Source organism: Apodemus sylvaticus, chromosome 1 (genome assembly GCF_947179515.1).
Source record: "Apodemus sylvaticus chromosome 1, mApoSyl1.1, whole genome shotgun sequence".
Lineage (NCBI taxonomy): Eukaryota > Metazoa > Chordata > Mammalia > Rodentia > Muridae > Apodemus > Apodemus sylvaticus.
In genome coordinates this window covers 91306093-91312490 of record NC_067472.1, presented here as the reverse complement: position 1 = coordinate 91312490, position 6398 = coordinate 91306093, and positions in this window count along the sequence as shown.

The following is a 6398-nucleotide window of genomic DNA, read 5'->3' as shown; positions in this document are numbered from 1 at the left end:
TTTTCATCTCTAGTGTTTCCTTTGGGTTGCTTTGACTGAAGGTTTGTAAATGAAGACCTGCTGAGAAATGCTCAAGCAATGGCTATGTTCCTCCTAATTGTCTCTGCCACTCTTAAGAGTGTAGAAGGCAGTCAAATCAGAACAGTCTTTCCTGGATGAGTGGTGTCTGGCGCTGAGTAATTCCAATTCCTCTAGCCCTGTTGGTTCTTCTCTTCAACCACCTTGCTCATATTTACACACAGATAGTCTTTTATTCTTCTTAGATATTAAGTCCATTTCTAGGATGGTAGCTCCTCTGCTTTCTTGTGTAATGCAGCATGAATTTCCTAACCCAGAGATCTACCCAGGTCTGCATTCGGGTCCCAACTTGTTTCTGACCTCATAGAGACTCAGGATGGTTGTTTATTTATCTAACAATGAGGAGAAGTCCTTGAGGCCTGGAGACACTAAAGTGTAGGGGCTTCTTCTTTCCCCCCAGTGAACAAAAGTTCAGCATCCGCTTGCTACCTGGATTACAGATCCCACTTTAAAGTGTATTATTTCAGAGTTCTTGATTGTATATCTATGGAATTTACTGAAGCTTTCTTTCCTCCTCCACTTAGAATACACTGAGGCTGATTCTTCCCTCACCCTACTTTGTTATTACCTGATGTTGGTGTCCTTCATTTTTTACACATATAAAGTTCATACTCTCTTGATAGCACCTGGACTCTTTTCCACTATCTACTGTTTATTGACTGTTGCCTTTCTAGTAATCATATATTTTCTGTTTTGTTTCAGATTTCTGAAGATGAAGGAACATATTTAGCATTTTTAGTTTTTATATTTTATGATTTTTAAAATTAAAATTACTCCAGAGACCAATGGCCTAGATTTCAATTCTTATTCTATGATATATGCCAGTCATGTGGTCCTTGGGCCTTAATAAGTACTATGTAAGTACTTATTTTAGTAAGTACTATGTCCCTGTGGGGAATGCAATCATTGACCCAGTTGTAAGAATTAAATGAGTGGTACATATATAAACTGTGATACATATTATCCTCAGGGAATGTACGGTGTTACTATTGATTCTTATATGGTTACACATGTTTAAACACTGCATGGAATCATCTTTGAATCATCTCGGCTACTGGTTATTATACTTTGGACTATATAGATAGTAACAAAAATAATGTGTAAATTTCTTACCAAGTAATGTCACTTGCTTTTTATTTTTCTGAATAAAGTTAATAAACAAATAATCAAACAATAGCTAGAATAATTATAACCATGTTAAGTGTGTATAAGTTGAATGGAATGCCATCTCAAAATAAAAATATAGTCTTCTAAAATAAATACAAAAATGTTTTGAGGAATTTATTTTTAATTTTTCTTATTCTGCACTGAGTCGGGCAAAGAAGTGAGGGGCAGGTTTCGGAGCTCTGAGGGAGACACGCCTCTTACCTAATATGGAACTTGGTCTTCTCTAACAGCCCTCGTCGTCTTTGATAGAATGCTTCCAGAAGTAGGGTGCGTAATTTCTAAACAATGTGATTAAAATTATTCTTGAAATGAACTTTAAGATCTATAATTTGATTTTTTTATATTTTTTATTTACATTTCAAATGATTTCCCCTTTTCAGGCCCCCCACTCCCCGAAAGTCCCATAAGCCCCCTTCCCTCCCCCTGTTCTCCCATCCACCCCTTCCCACTTTCCTGTTCTGGTTTTACCCTATACTGCTACACTGAGTCTTTCCAGAACCAGGGGCCACTCCTCCGTTCTTCTTGTACCTCATTTGATGTGTGGATTATGTTTTGGGTATTCCAATTTTCTAGGCATAAAATTTCAAATCACAATTGCTTGGCCTGTCATGGGCAAGAAGCACAGTCTTCTAGACTAGACCTACTTCATTGTCTTCTTGTCCTGTACACTGTTTAGTGGCATTTGATTCCAGCATTTACCTGTATGGAATATATTCTAGTTTGTCATGCTTCTTAATTTGTAGACTTTCCTAATTTACAGCAGTGTCTGGGACTATATTGCGCTAGATAGTAAATTTTGATAAGAGTGTGGATGCAACGTGCAGTTATTCACACAGAAAAATAAGCTAGGTAAGGGAGAGCTGTGAGGTAGTTTACCTTATATTGAGATTGGTAGCAATTTAAAGGAGTTAGTGCTCTACAGGCTTTTGGCATGAAGCAGCACTGGCTGGAGTTCATGATTATTGTTTACTAACTATACTATTTGGATACATGCCTTGACCTTTCTGAGTCCCAATAAGATTTAAATAATTCAATTTACAAAAACTTTAGAATGATGACTGGCATGTAGTAAATGCTTAATTAATATTTCATGATGCTATTATTTTTATTATTCATTTTAGAGGACAACATTTTTACTGCAATTATTACTTGGATCTAGTCCGTCAGAAATCTATAATGTCTGGGAGTATTACTTAACTAAGATTATAGAATCATTAAAATGTGACCTGAAAATAACTGAGCTTATGCGGTGCAAAGGGAAACATAGCTGAATTCCAGGCACAGCAGAATAATTTTTATCTTAGTTCTAAGGTCAGGGTTTCAACCTCTTTCTCTGCACTTTCTACTTGCTCCTTGCTACAGAAGAAGGGGGGATTTAGGAGAACATGGCAGTGGCTAGTCTCCTTCCCTAGAATCTGGGTCACTGTGACAGGAAGTATACCTGTCTCCCTTCCTTCCTTAGGCTTCTGGCTAGGAAGGTGCAAGCACAGAGCAAGCATGCTTAACTCTGGTGGGAGGGGCCACCTGCCTTTCTGGGGTTTGGTTCCTTTATCTGCAGTGGGGCATGTCAATTCATCTTCAGTTTAGCCTCTGGTTTAAGTGATTCTATTCAATTATTTAACAAGGATGATTGGCATTTTTATGGTGTTGGAAATCAAACACAGGGCCTTCCATATGCATTCCTGGCAAGTTCTCTGTGCCTGAGCTGCGTCCCTCCCACTGATGATTGACACTTCGACTTATTTCTAGTGTTAATCTATAACCATGGCAACTGTAAAATGAAATTCTGATATTAATTTCCATTTCTTTGGCCATTGATTGAATTATTACTTTATTTATACATTAATATGTATACTTACCTTGGATATTTAATATTCAAATATTTACTGAGCACCTCCTGTGTGCCTTCTTTGGGCAATGAAATGATAACTAGTGCACATGAAATCTAGGGCAGAAATGTCAGACCATAAAATAATAAAAATAAATAAAACATCGATGTGTTTATAAATAGAAACTGTACACAGTGGTGAATGCTGCTGAGGGAAATGGTATAACAGTAGAGGCTGGCTGTATAAAACCTCCACTTTGTGCCAAACGTTGTTCAAAGAAAATATGTTAATTTTTAAAAGATTTTTACTTATTTATTTAAATGTGTGTGTGAGAGAGGGATAAAAAGAGACAGGGGTAAGTAAGCAAGTTGATTCTTTCCTATCACCTTGTGGGATCCAAGGATCGAACTCAGGTCATTGAGCTTGGTGGCAAGCACCTTTATTCCTTGAGTCATCTTGCCAACCCCGTAATTCTTATATCATTACTGGTACTCTACAATGCAGGTTCTTCACAAAAGCATGGGAATGGCTGGAAGGTTGCCAGATAGCTAGCCGTTGGCCAATCTAGCATCAAGCCAGGCAGTCTGACTCCAAAGTTCATAAATATAAAATATCAGATTGTACTACCTCTCAAAACATATTAACCATGGCTGCTTTTCCCCTGGCCTTTTCTTCCTTTTCTTTAAGGCATTACTTTTTAATCTGTTTATAGACCTGCTCAGAGTTCACTGGAGGCTGATATTTATCAGAGTTGTGCTTTTAAGGAACACTATTACCTTCATGCACTTTTCAAAGTATAATTCTGAATTGCTCCAGGAATGACCTATTTTTGTATTTTCTAGGACCTGTTGCTTCCTCTCCCTCTCTGACTGGACAGACTGTCACCTGTATGTGAGCAGCATTCTGGTTTTGCTCTAGTCTCACGGAACTGATTCTGCCCAGCTCCTGGTTGAGTGTCTATGACTGTGGCCACTAGGGGGTGTTCTAGTTATACCATTTCGCATCCACACTCAACACAGGAAATAGTTGAGTGGCAACTCAAACACTATGTATGGCTCCTTTTCCAAACAACAGCACATATAAATGCATTATTTCTAACAGATATGTAAACGATCACTATTTAGTACCTTATTTGATTAAGTATTAAAAATCAAAGTAAATAGTATGTTTTGATAGTCAATAATTTGTAAGCATTTAAAATATGTAGACGTAATCATAATATATGTAAGATAAAAATGATAGCAATGGCTTTAGTATGTTTCTGAAAGTGACAAAACTGTATTTTATAAGGAAAATTTAGTGAAAAATTAAAAGATTTTTCACTAATAACATTTTGCTACCAAATTCTGGAGGGTAACCAGGATCAGTGGCGATAGTTTATAATGTTTTGAAATCTTGATAGAATGTGGAGCTGTCAAGCTGGTAGTCACCTAGAAACAGCATCTCTACTGGCTAGCTTTTACAGTGTTGGAAAATCCTATGCATATGGCCAAAGGAGAAAAGTAAGCATCAGTCATGCTGAGCTGTGAACCCTGGGAGCTCCAATAATGGCTGGGTTGTCAAGACATGCCCGCTGGTGCAACAGTGTCGCAGACAGAGGGGTAGCCAAACTCTTTTCATTGGACACAAGGCCTGTCCTACAAGATAAAACCTATACCTGACACCATTACTGGGATGAGAACCCATTTTCTGGATAGAGCAGGGCAGCTGTGCATGTAAACACACAAGCAATTGTGACAACATGTACAAGACCTGTCAAACATAAATTAAAACAAATTTTAGCATGGAGAGGAGAGTTGGGTGTGAAGTTCTATCACTAGCTGAGGAGCTATTGGCAGTTTTTAGCTGATGGGAAAGGAAGAGTTCTGATAAGTTAATAATATTCCAGTGGGAGTTCATGTGTCCAAGAATATTTGGATATGCACAAAATGGTCCTGATGTGGAAAAGAGACACAAAATTAGGTAGGAAGGGAAGGGGGCATGGATCTTGGAAGAGCCGGGGGAGGGGAGGTAGATATAATCAAAACAATTATGGAATTCTCAATGAACTAACAAATTGAGAGCAAAAATATGTTCTTTCAACTATAAAAATAGGTGATAGGTATATGGATGGATAGATGTATAGATAGATACATGCATTGATGATGGATGGAGAAAGAGAGAGAGAGAGAGAGAGAGAGAGAGAGAGAGAGAGAGAGAGAGAGAGAGAGATGCTTCAAGGGCCAAATCTATCTGCTGCCTTTTCGTTTTTTTTTTTTTTTCTTTTTTTCTAATGCAGAGACACACAGAGAACAACATTTCTAAATTGAAGATCAGGTTTTCCTTCTATTTTTTTATTTTTTCTGCTGCCTTTTCTATATGGCCTGTTAACTAAGAATTCTTTATGTTTTTTTCTTACAACATATATTTTTAAAGATGTATTTATCTATTATATGTATATATACTGTAGCAGTCTTCCAACACACCAGAAGAGGGCGTCAGGTTTCATTACAGATGGTTGTGAGCCACCACCATGTGGTGGCTGGGATTTGGACTCAGGACCTTTGAAAGAGCAGTCAGTGCTCTTAACCACTGAGCCATCTCTCTAACCCTTACAACATATTTTTATCATATTATTTCTCCTTCCCAACTCATCCCAGATACTCTTTACCTCACTACTGACCAAGCCCTCTCAGTCAGTCAATGGGTTTTCCAGTGCAGGATTGAGGATTAAAAGGAAAAAAGACTATTAGACAACATTGCAGCATGACCCCAGTCAACTCTAAGACTGAAGATGGGTTTAATAATTTCCAATCCATTTTTATACCAATTTAATTACATGCAGGTATTAAGATCAATAGTAGCAGAATGAGGAACAAGCAAGACAGTAAATACAAAATTGTCAAGGCAATAAGCAAAGTCCTGTGATAGTTGTTTCCATGGGCTTTTCAGAATGACCAAAATCCCTGAGCCTACTTCCTTGTCCAAGCCTTATCTTGCCTGAAGCCTGCTTCTCTCGTTCCACCCTAAGATTAAAATTCCTGCCTTAACCTACTTCCCTATTATGCCCTAAAGTCAGATTTCTGCTTGAAGCCCTTGTCCTTAGTCAGAGTCAAGTTCTTGCCAGGCATCTCAGCACCCTAATAAGGCTCTCTACACACTACCAAACCAAATTCATTCACCCCCCTCTCTCTGCCCCTGTGGTGGTTTGAATAGATATGGCCCCCAGAGACTCGTGTGTTTGAATGCTTGGTTGGTCCATAGGAGTAACATCTAGCCTTGTTAGAGTAGATGTAGCCTTATTGGAGGAAGTGTGTCACTGTGGGGGACAGGTTTTGAGATCGA